At 37.0% G+C, this 12,811-nt stretch overlaps 1 protein-coding gene across 1 annotated transcript in view; it reads right to left on the reverse strand.

The window, feature by feature from the left end:
• LOC149147248 (protein MICRORCHIDIA 7-like) overlaps positions 1-10,465 on the reverse strand; it is a 230,843-nt gene extending 220,378 nt beyond the window's left edge. Inside the window, exon 1 of the mRNA XM_089441053.1 lies at positions 10,063-10,465. The gene's annotated coding sequence lies outside the window, so the exon portion shown is untranslated. The remainder of the gene's footprint in view (positions 1-10,062) is intronic.
• Between the last annotated feature and the right edge of the window lie 2,346 nt (positions 10,466-12,811).

The raw sequence follows: 12,811 nt of genomic DNA on the forward strand, positions 1-12,811 counted from the left end.
AGGAAGACACAGGTTAATGAGGAGCTCAATGGGCAGAAGCAAGGGTTTAGGCAGCGACTAGGAGAACGCCGAAGGGAGGAGATGATAGCGTTGTAGATTGGGGAGGAGCTCATTTGAAGGAAGCACATGAATGAAGCACGTGCAGTGGCGTAGCTGCGCGTTAGGAAGGCAAAAAGAAAGGGAAACGCAGCTGCGGAAAGGGAGGAAGGGAAAAACGCAGGGATGAAGGAGCGCAAACCCACACGAAAGAAGGATGGGCTACGACTAAGGGAAAGTTGCAGGCCAGCGAAAGTAAGGCGTTGCTGCAAGGATGGAGCTACAACGTTGGAGCTGCGAGCATGATGGCAGGGAGGTTGGGTAGCAGATGGAAAGTGCATGTAGCAGCAAAGGGAAGAAAAGGAAAGGGTTTTCTCTAAAAAAAAATCAAATTTTTGCAGCGAATCGAAAACGGCCAACAGATCAAAAAAATCAAATAAATGGTAGCCAGAAAACCCTTTAAAAAATTTACAAAAATTCGATTAGAATGTTAAATCCTTTTGCTTCAGATTTCCTTGAAACCCTTATAAAAAATTTCTGGTTTAAAATTTTCAAACCCTTGGACTGCAAAAATTTGAATAATATCCCTGGAAAATTATGTTGATAAACCCCAGAGATCCAAATCTTACCCTCCAGGGCCTAGATCTGGACTCTACAAAAATTTCTTCCTCAGATCTGTAGCTGCATGACAGCAAGAAGACACTCAAACGATATATACAGTGATGAAAAGTAAAATCCAAAAAAATATTACACAAGAGCTTCTTGCTAAGCACACGACTCAAAGGTTGGATAGATCAACTGATAAATGACTTCCTATTTAAAGATAAATCCTCCAACGGCTAGTTCGAGTGATCATCATCAAACAAAGCAATCTCAACCGTTGATGAAGATTAAAATTTATTTTAATCTCATCCATCGAAATATTTAATTCTTGAAATTCGAATTTTTCAATTAAATGCATTTTAATTAACTCAAAAATTAAATTTTTGAGTTAATTTCCCCAAAAATTTGACTTTGACTTAACCCCAGAGATTAAAGGTTTAAAATTTATCAAAATAATTAATTTACCTTAGTCCACCTTAGTCCCGGTACCTTTTAAAATTTATTTTTTAACGACCAACGAATTTTGCCTTTTGGAGAATTTAAATTTACCTAGAACCTATAATTAAGTAAATTTATGGCTTGGGATTTTAATTATTTTTTTTCCAGAAAATTTAATTAATTAACCTATGAGGAGATAAATTATTTTTCCAACCCTCAAGACACTTTACATCATGATTTTCATATTTTTTACATCATAAGGGGGAAAACCCATTTGTAATAGACCCTCATAGACTACCCATTTCTGCGACACAAATATAATCCAGCAGACCAAGCAATTTGTAATAAAATAACCTAACCAAATAGTTAGGATTATTCTCAAATTACTTTTACATAGACTCGATCTAGAACACTAGGACTCACCTAAGATCCTAGCGACAAAATCCATTCCAACTTTGGGGTAAGACTAGAGGAAAACTCTGTCGACCATCCGAGAATGGATCGATGAGACAAAAAACCTCCCAGAATGGAGATCGTCACTAGAAAAGTAGGTTTACCTAGATCATTACATACATGATACGGATCTGCTGAAATTATTTACATTATACACATGCGGAAAGGGTTTACATAACATCTTGGAAGTCAAGTTGGATGATGATAGTTGGACGGCACGGACACATCGATGAAGTGTTATCCCTTTTGCGAAAAAAGGGTTGTACTGCTATGGGTCGTTGACGCGTAGTGGTCAACAGGTCCAAAATATTTTTTGGCTCCATAAAATTGGAAATTCAAAATTGAATTTTCCCACCAAACATGAAGTCAACCTCCCACCTTGTGAATACGTCGGCTCCTGAAGATAACCTCTCAAAAAATATAAAAAGGCCCTCGTTAGTCCTCCTTTTGGTATGCATTTTTGAACGAATATCTTTGTTTGAGCTCTGAATTTCCTTGGCCCTGTGGAGAAGAGGCTAGAGCAGTGAAGGTTCTATGGGTGTTTGGTTTTCTATTGAATTTCATTTGTTCTTGGCATAGGGATTCACAGTGACTTTTCATGGTTTCTCTTACAGATGAACTAACATAAGATCTAAAGTAGTCTTCTCCCCTCCATAAGATAATCTTCTATGTGAGTTATGGCTATCGATTTGGTTTCGAGGGGTTTCATTAGAGCTTAATTGCAATTCTTTTCTAAAATATTAAGAAGCTAAGGCATACATCAAAGTTTGAGGCAACGTGGGACTTCTTTTGTGGGTTTATCTTGCTCGCTGGTTACCTTTCTCATTGTTGAGGCATTTGGCCTAGTGACCTCAACCCTAAGGGAACAAACTTGATCTAGTTCATCGTGGATTTTGTGAATTGAAACTTACATGTAATGAGATCACCTGAGATGGAGTGTGAATTAATTTGATCAATTTGAGTGCCAATTACAATGTAGTTGCAATTTGAATCTTTGTGGATCATGTCTTAAGAAACAAGGTTTTGTTGGGCAAATGCCTAGTGGACTCTTGCATGAGTTCGGTCTTCATATATTTTGTTAGGGCAAAACCTCTGAACATTTTTGTGGAAGGACCGAAATTATCTCTGGTCCAAAATTATGACTCAAATATATTACACCAAAACACACAATATATTCTGAAGCGAATCAACTGGTGTTGCACCCATTGTATTCGGCCCTTTATTAAAGTGAGTCTTGATAGCAAGGAAGTTCTAGGTTGTTTTGAGCAAGATATTGATAATTCTTTGTGTTTCATGTATCACTGTGTAACCTGTGACTCTATGGCCCACAACCCTAAGTTGTGATGAGCCATGGTTAGAGTTGGTTTAATCATTTGACATCAAATATCTCTTGTAGATTGAGATAAGGCACATTTACACACTTATTTGAATCTCGGTGGTTGAGGATGTGTTATATAGTAGTGATACTAACATATGATTTAACACTGAAAAAACCCTAGACAATGAGCTCTTCTTGAGCATTTGAAATATTATTTATTGCAGAAGAAATATGCTCATATCAATTAATGATGTTGACATGATTTGAATTGATATGCTAGGGTTTATTGGTGTTTTCTGAGAAGGTTTGGTTTGAATGACTAAGCAGAGGTTGTATCATTAACAAGGCATGTATTTGATATTTATATTCTCAGTGATATCATTGTGACAGCATGAGACCATGTTCCATATGACAATGAGTAAGGTAATCCATATGACATAACCTAGATCCATTTGACAGCAATGTTTACATGGCAACGAACTTGGTTTGACAGTAACATATAACAGTGAGGACGTGATATGTTAGTAACCTTGTTGCACAACAATGACCTTGATATATAACTATGACAGAGAAGAGCTTGCATAACAGTGAACATTAATATGACGGTGATATGATGGCTTGCTTTTATGTGAACCTAGTGGTGATTGTGTGATAAGAGATAGTGCATGACACTCTACAGGAAGGAAGTATGACAATAACCTTGGAGCAATGACAGTGCTAACAATGAAACAATAAGCTTGTTGACAGTCACACATAAGACAGTGTGCCCGTGACCTATGTGACAACATATTGTAACCTTGATGACATTGATGTTTTGGCCCGAATCATTGTGCTCATGACAGTGATTGAAATCCTAGTACTTGAGGTTTGGGGAAAGATGTGTACTTGTGACAATGATGATTAGGACAGTGATAGATGTGCTTGATGGTAGTAATCCTTGTGGTGATAACAGTGATATGTGAAAGTGACCTGAAGCATGATAGTAACCTCATATATGTGATGGTTATGATCTTATGTTGTGACAGATAATCTATACAACAGTGGTAGCAATAGATTGTTAAGTATGTGACAGTGAACATATCTGGCAGCAACCTTGTGAACCTTGACTAAAACAGTGATATTATATCTCTTTGACAATGATGTATGGACAGTACAACATAATGATTGAGCATATGACAACAATGGGTGATAGTGAACTGGATGTGGCAGTGACTATGACAGTGACAGTAAGGCAATTGTGACAGTGTGTGTGGCAGTAGTCTGAATTGCAGCAGCAGTGAATGTAGCAGTAGCAACAGTGGCAGCAGTGGACAGTTGGGGCAGTAGCAGCATTGGACAATTGGAGCAGTAGCAGCAGCGAGAGTAAACAGTGGTAGCAGCAATTGAAGTGGTTGATTGTAGTTGGGTCATTGTCCCTGGTATGGGAGTCCAAACTCTTCCAAGGAGCAATTGCTTCCTTCCAACTTTGCTAGTAAAACCCTTGGGGAGTCTTGTACTTCCTTCCAATTCAACTGGTAAATTTGTAAGTAAACCATACATAACCAAAGCTTGTAAAGCAAAATCTCTTGTATATTGATGTGCTGATGTTTCATGTTTGTTTGATGCTCTAAATGTTTAAAAGATAAATTAACCAATTGTGAAAATTAAGGGAAATACTGATTCACCCCCCCCCTCAGTATTTCCAACAGGTACTTCTACACACACCTTGTGCCTAGGCATGCAAAAATCGCCCACATTCTCCTTAGAACACTTGCTCTAGTGTGAGCAAGTTGCTAATGTAACTTAGCCTATGTCTAACTTGGAAAAAAGCACATTAGTATGTTGGCTTATTGAGCTAAAAGAAAGATAGGAAAAGTAAAGTAATTTACTTTAGTGATTTTGCTTTAATCTTAGCCATTGATCTCGAGTAAGGCGAGATCTAATCTCGGCCATTAATCACTTTCAGATTAAGACTGGGTTAGGGATTTAGCTCAATGTAGAGTTATAAAAGCAAGACTAAGGACAAGGAGAAGACACACCATACAGCAGCACTCACCATACAACAGCACTAGCCTCAGGAGAAAGAGGAGTGTGATACTCCAGAGTGCCACGTCTGAGGAAGTACATGAGGGAGCTTGGAGATCTAGATCTACCAAGGAGATTGAGCACCAATCTAGGGCAGATCTGCTAGATCAGATAGAAGAAATTTGTAGTTTCTCAATTAGGCCATTATCCCAAGATGGGAGCCCAAGCAGGGATTTGAGTCATTGTTAATGATATGATTTGATTTGGCAAAATTTGTTTGTGTTAATCATGATTGAGATCAGCATATTTGCTTCTGCTAAATTTTGTGTTAGGAACCTAGTTGTGCATTTAAATCTATAAATCAATTTTCTGCTAGAAATTAAATGTCGAGTGCTAGGATTGCACAAATCTAACATGGTATTAGAGCAAAAACTCTGAAGAAAACCAATCTCGGAATGGCAAAAGCCAAGTTCATACAAGATCACAGGGGCCAAGTTTGGTCGCAATAGTACAAGGTGGAATTTTTTTAAAGAGGGGTCGAAATCAACCATACAATGACCCAAGCAAAATTTAAATGAAATAAAAAAAGGGATGTAAGACGTGAGGCCGATTGGGCGGCTGACAGGTCTAACGGCCCACCCAACTGCCACAAACTGCGAGGCTCGTGGAAAGAGCAATGGTCAAATAGGGTTTTGGCGACCACACCAAACTATAAGCGGCACAAGAATTTGGTGGCTGCAAAAATCATGTGCAAGCGGAGAAGCTACTAGCAATGTCGTTGATCGAGATCACGGTAACCGACAACAACAAGGTGTGTCTGTGACAAGAGTGGTGGCCAGCAAGAGGAGCAGTCGAGCATCAATGAAAATGCAAGGTGGCAAGCGTATTAGGAAGAGCTAAGCCAAGAAAAAGAAAATTTGCAAAGTCGTGCAAAGCCGTGGAGAGTAGCGAGTTGTCGCAGGCACAAAAAGGCAGTGTGGAGGCAGATTGTGAAATCCAACAGGCAAACACAAAGCGCAAAGAAATTCGACTAGGACTGCAACAACAAAGGAGAATCGTGGGCTACCAAGGCAACGAAAGCAAAGGTAGCAACACAGGCCACAAATGTGGATGACATAGCCCACAAAGATAGTAGTTGTCAAGCCACCACCACCAGCCAAAGGGCATCAGCAGATTCACTTGGACAACGTTGGGGTAGCATTACACGTAGAGCAATCTAAGGTTGAGATAAACAGCAATTGAAAATTGAAACCATCATGCCGCAGGCAAAATGCCACGTTGGGGCATGATCAAGTAACTACAAGATGCAGGATAGCAAGGAGTCGATGAGCATGGGATCTGTCGCGATAGGCTGTGAATAGAAGTGTCGGCAAGGCTCAGTGGACAAAGCATGGTACGAGGGATAGTACGAGGGAAACCATGCGAGTCACAGGTTACCAGCAAATTTCGTGGGTGTGTGTAAAAGGAAAATGATAAACCCACAAACATATTAGGACTTAGCGAAGGAGCAATAACAAGAAGCATTGTGATGATACAGAACAAGGAGCAAGAGGCTCGAAAGAATGAGCAACTTAGAGGGAGTCAACCTTCAAGTTCAAGTAGGGAGGAGCAGCCAACGGATTCTTCCCAAGTCTGTAAAAAAGGTCACTTGGTAAGAGATGACCTTACAAGATGTTTCAAGAGCAGGAAGCTTCTAAGAACAACACCAAGGGGAGCTAGACTTCAAGGATCTTTCAGACCAAGTGGCAGAGAAAGCTTCAAGTTGAGAGGGAGCAGCCATGGCAGCGAATGCAGGTCTAGGATCAAAGACAACTCCAGGGGGCAGAAGTACCTCCCTCGCTAGGAGGGAGCGTTAACTTTTTACAGCGAGCAAGTGCTTTTGCACAAGCCTTGTGTCCAGGCATGCAGAATTCGCCCACATTCCCCTTAGAACACTTCCTCTAGTATGTATATTTCCACAGTCTATAAATTGTTGTTGATAGCAACACACGGTTCTCCAAAAGTATTCACCAACAACAACTTGCTCTAGTGTTAGCAAGTTGCTAACATAACTTAGCCTAAGTCTAACTTAGGAAAAAGCACATAGTATGTTGGCTTAATGAGCTAAAAGAAACTTAGGAAAAGTAAAATAATTTACTTTAGTGATTTTATTTTAATCTTAACCATTAATCTCAAGTGAGGCAAAATCTAATCTCGATAATTAATCACTTTGAGATTAGGATTAAGGTTAGGGATTTAGCTAAATGTAAAGTTATAAAAGCAAGGCTAAGGAGAAGAAGAAGACACACCATACAACAGCACTAGCCTTAGGGGGCAAAGGAGTATGATACTCCAAAATGTCGAGTACAAGGAAGTACAAGAGGGAGCTTGGAGATCCATATCTGCTAAGGAGATCGAGCATCGATCTAGAGCAGATCTGATGGGTCAGATCCAAGACATTTGTATTTTCTCAATTAGGCCATTATCCCAAGATGAGAGCCCGAGCAGGTTCTAATTCAGTATTAATGATGAATTGATTTGATTGGGCAGAATTTGTTTTTGCTATTGTAATTGAGATCAATATATTTTCTTTTGCTGAATTTTTTGTGTTAGGAACCTAGTTGTGCATTTAAATCAATATATCAATTTTCTGCTGGGAATAAAATGTTGGGTGCTAGGTTTGCATAAATCTAACACAAGACACTTTTATTATGTGAGGCGGACCCGAACCACAAGGAAGTTACTACAAAATAAATTCACGAGGATTTCAAGTAACAAAAAGTATACTCCACAAACTCCCTTAAGGTTCTGACATAGACACAAACCAATTCTGCGTAATATCCACAACAGTCATGACCTTAGACAAAGTGTAAGTACAGCAAATAGGTGCCTAAGATTAACGGGCTCTGACACCATTAGAAGGGAATTAAACGCATATATACACGTTGTATAACAGTAAGTGGTGATATACGATATGGTACGACGCTTTATTTATACATGTATTGTTATGAGATGTGACCATTCATAAAGGAGTCAATCATTATAATCATTTATTGATCATATTACCTAGACAACTAATTAATAGTGTAACCCCAGTAATATTTACCAATACTTAGCCTATTGTATGAGTCTTAACCTAGACTGTATTGGGAGGTATATTACAGGTAATAGTGGTGTTATTTTAATATTACCTAGACAACTAATTAATAGTGTAACCCCAGTAATATTTACCAATACTTAGCCTATTGTATGAGCCTTAACCTAGATTATATTGGGAGGTATATTACAGGTAACAGTGGAGTTATATTAATATTACCTAAACAACTAATTAATAGTGTAACCCGAGTAATATTTACCAATACTTAGCCTATTGTATGAGTCTTAAACTAGACTGTATTGGGAGGTATATTACAGGTAACAGTGGTGTTATATGTTAATTCATCATTTTTTCTAACTCAATTGTTATGTTTATTTGCTTTTCAATGAATCCTCTATACAAGAGTGATAGTGATGTCGAGTTTAGATTAGTTAATTTAGTTCTCTTTGGTGAACTCATTTCCATTTTTAAAAGTTTCAAATTTCAATGGCTTTGTTTTTGGGTAACAATTTAGCACAATCCATCTTACTAAGAAATGAAAATGTTTCCACTCTACCAGCCATAATGCCAATTTATGCTATCTCTTGTCCTTTCTCAGTTTTATCCATCAAATTGAGGCCTTTGATGATAGAAAAGTATTATTTGAATGAACAACAATAGTCAATCATAGAGGGTACATCACACCTATGTCTGTAGTCTAATATTAGCTCTCTTAGCAGAACCAAAAAAGAGAATAATCTATGATGTATAATTTGAGCATACCAGTGCATTGGCACTAAGGCCAATGATTGCACTATAACGAGAGGAAAGGGCCATGTGGTAGCCAACAGTTCGAAAGGATCTAGCATAGATCTGTCAGGAATATTGCGGTCAAAATGAAAAGGTGGATGGTAATGAAAGCTGACACCAGTTGGAGAGCCAGCAACCACTTCTCTTTAGTGTCCACACATTTGGTATTAAAATATTGTATCGGCCAACCCGATAGCTACCACTCTTAGATGGACGAAACTGATAGCAAAACGGAAATTAAAAATCAGTGCAAAAAAGAAGGAAAGAGAATAGGAAGGAAACAAAAAAAATAAAAATATGGATGACATGTTGCAGCCAGGACAGTTTGAGGCACCAATTAACAAAGTATGTCTGCCTGCCCGCCGACGAGATGAACATAGTGGAGAAACATGCCTATCCCAAGGCAGCAAATTACGGAAGCATAAAAACCAATCAGGCTAGAAACCCAAGTAGTGGATCACGGAGGAAAAATTGACACATTTGGGAAGCCACCTATTTTCTCTTGTTATAGCATTAATCTTCCTGCTCTCCCTGCAGGCCAATAAAAGCATCAATTTCGCTGATAAGAAGCCCAGAAGCTCCGATGATGCATAACCCACCTTGAATTTTTGGTTTTTGTTCAACAGACCTTTGTAGTTGTTTTGAGTTTCTATGAAGGGCCCCTTTAGAGAGCCAATGACAATTACTATGTAGAGATTTTCCCTTTTTTAATATCCTGGTTAGGCTTCATTGGGACAAAGGTGTATGTGTATGCCAAAGGCTGTTTGTTTATAGACTCCTCCAGTCGATAGAAAGGGCTGCTATAAATCTGTTTTGTGTTCTTTGCATTGAGGTCAGAATGAACACGCATAAGGTTGGACAAAATTGTAAACAGGTGTGCCCCAATAATTGAAAATCCATGTGCGGTCATTGTGGGACCAACAACAACTGTGCATGGAGCTGCATTTCAGCCGTGAGCTGCAGTAGCTCAAAACCTAAATCTAAATAACGCCTTTCAACTCGATGCTAAAGAAAATGGTGAAGAGCACATCCGAGCCTTCAAACAAAGAAAAGGCGCAGGCAATGGACAAAGTTGCAGGTGAGAGCTGATATTCCGTTCCGCTTTCAAAATAACCACAGGGTGATTCTTGGGTTCTAATTTGCCCACGACTCTCAGGAATCAAATTCATAACCATCAATTGAAAATCAAAACCCTCTATGCATTAAAAACGTAACATTCCACCATACCTACTCCCTGCACTGTATATGAAGGAAAACAAACAAAATCTACAGTCATTACAAGCGAACATTTACAATGAATTCACCCTGGAAATAATTCAAGGCGTCAAATTTTGAATGAACTAACCTGGACTGCGTTGAGCGCCTTTAAATGTCCCACACAATACCGTTAATAAAATCTGTTCTTCTCTATGTACTTTGACCCGAATAATTTTATCAACATGTAGCCAATGAAGCCTGCGAATTCTTCAAACCCTAGCCCACTGAAGCCAAGAATTGCAATTTTTTTACGTCTCCCTTCCTCGAGCAAATTAAATCTCTACTTGGATGGAATTGAATGCTGAAGAAAGGGTAGCCCGGTTTTGCTACTTGTTACTTGATGGTATGTATTCTGATTGTGTTGGTCCCACTTGGCGCCAATAGCACAAAGCGAGAACTGGTTATCGAACCCTTTCTTAATCTGGAGATATATTGCTTTCAGAGAGTACATTTATCAAGTGGCTGGTGCATTTTTCCCTTCGAGTTTCGCCGGTCGCAATAAAAATTAAATGTATAGCAGATTGTTTTTTAATTGTGATTTTCATTTTATAAAGAGATTAATTAGCGTTAAATGGAATATAATCTATATAAACAGGTGGAGGAGATTATTTAATTTCAAGGGTTATTAATTATTTTAATAGGTAAATGTTATTTTGTTGCGGTATTGTTAGTATTCTTGCATATTATGTACGTTTTCGGTGTAATTTCCTTTTGCTTTGTTCTATGTTGGGAATTATTTTATTTTATTTTTTAAGAAATGGTTATGAATGTTTATATTTAAAAAAAGGGAGATTTGGGATTTGATTTAGAATTGTTTTGTTTTGTTTTTTTTTTTTTTTTTTTTTTTTTGGGTTTAAGACGGTATATTGATTCAATTCAAGTGGGTATTTTTTTCAATTAAAGATTTTTCAAAATACTCTTAAAATCTAAATAAATTTACGTTTTATTTCTTACAGCATTTCGATTTGATTTTTACTGACTTCTCATTTTCCTTGGTGAGATGTTTTTGTTCTTTTTCTTAACATGGATTCAACCCATGTTTTCTATCGACTTTAAAAAGTTATCCTCCTGTGAGTGATATATGTTTTCTTTGTCACTTTTTAAAGGTTTTTCTTCATCTGCCTGATTAGCCGAAGAAATTGTTTTTCCAATCTTGCTTCCTAAAAATCCAAGTGGATCTAGTATTCACAGGGGTTTGATGAACATGGATCTCCTCTGCCTCTGAATATGGTGGATCCTCTTTGACATACACTTCTTCCTTATTATCTTTTGCTTCCTCCATTGGATCTTGTTTTACATTCACTTCTTCCTAGTTGTTGTTTGCTTCCTCCTTAACTTGGGTCTCTTCTTCCTTGTATATGGTATAATGTTCTCTCTGAGCACCTTCCACCATTAGGGCCTTCGACTATTTTTTCGAACTCTATTATTCTGCAATCTCTTGGGGCAATTTTTTATTACATGCCTTGTTTCATAGCATGTTTGGCATCGAAATGAAGCATTTCATAATCAAGCTTATGAAAGCATACATAATATGAAGCCATTAAGTTTATTTCAGCAAGAAAACATTTATTAAAATCCATATCCACGCATATTCGAGCATACATGTGCTTAAGATAATGCTCAGTTTCTAGACAACGACAATAAAATTTTCATATTGCATTCAAAATGTTGGGTATCATTTTCAAATTAGGTTTGTAGTTTAAATTTTTAACAGATACGTCTTAATTCACTTTAATTATTTTAAATTTTGGAGTTTTTTTGGTATATTTTTTGTCAATTTTCTTTAAAATTTAGTAGATGTTTGTTAAAATTACAACTTCGAGTTGTGTAATATGCACAAATGAGGTGTTTCAAAGATTTTTTAGGGTGTTAAATCTCTTTATGCAATCAAAAATGCATTTTAAACAACCAAATATCACAATTTCACCAACAATTGTATCTTTGGATTCCGACCAAAAAACTCTAAACATAGAATAGTTAGACAATGCCTATTAAGTATAGTTTCCAAATTGAAAGAAATATTTGGGAGAAGAAAAATAGTGAAAACATGTTATCAATATAAGAATCTATAAGAGTCATGAAGAAATAATCAAAAGTGTTAATAGTGGTTAAGAGGTTTATCTTTTATCAATAGTTTGTCAATATAATAGTGTTATGGTGGTGTTGCTAAATATCTATATGAGATGAGCCATTCAAGACATTTTCCATAAATGCACTATTTTTAGGAAGTCAGTTTTCACTAAAGGTTGGTTCAACTTTACAATATTTCTAACTAAAGTCCACTTTAATCCAAGATCTATTAAGCATTGATAGATTTACGTTTTCATTTAATTAATCCTCCATAGTAATATATATATCTGTGTGTGTGTGCGCGCGCGCACCAAGATTCATCAATGTTAGTGTGAACAACCTCACTTAGGTTTCACTTAGGTTTCATTTGACATATTTCTGTTATCAAATGGATAAAAAAGTATTTCGGTTTTTTTAGTAATGGTGGACCTAAACTTTCATTCATATTGATTTATAAACATTGCACACTTTACACATCTCAACCATATAAAGTTGTGCTTAATGCATATAGCTTCTCTAAATGCAATGATCATTTATATTTGAATAATGGATTTCCTCCTAACATTTGTATTTCCATTTATATTAATTATTATGGGCATCTCTTAACAATGTTTCTTTGTGTTCAAACTATGTTGCAAATATAAAAGTTGCTTTCTTCTATTTTAATTCATTGTGCTTTGCATGGGCATTTAACTCAAACATGTTCAATTTGGTGTTAATTTTGAAAATAACTAATGATTTTTCATTTTAAAAAGAATTAAGTTGAT

This window comes from Pinus tabuliformis, chromosome 9 (assembly GCF_031772625.1).
Source record: "Pinus tabuliformis cultivar Carrire ecotype Pingquan chromosome 9, CPIR1, whole genome shotgun sequence".
NCBI classification, from domain to species: Eukaryota; Viridiplantae; Streptophyta; class Pinopsida; order Pinales; family Pinaceae; genus Pinus; species Pinus tabuliformis.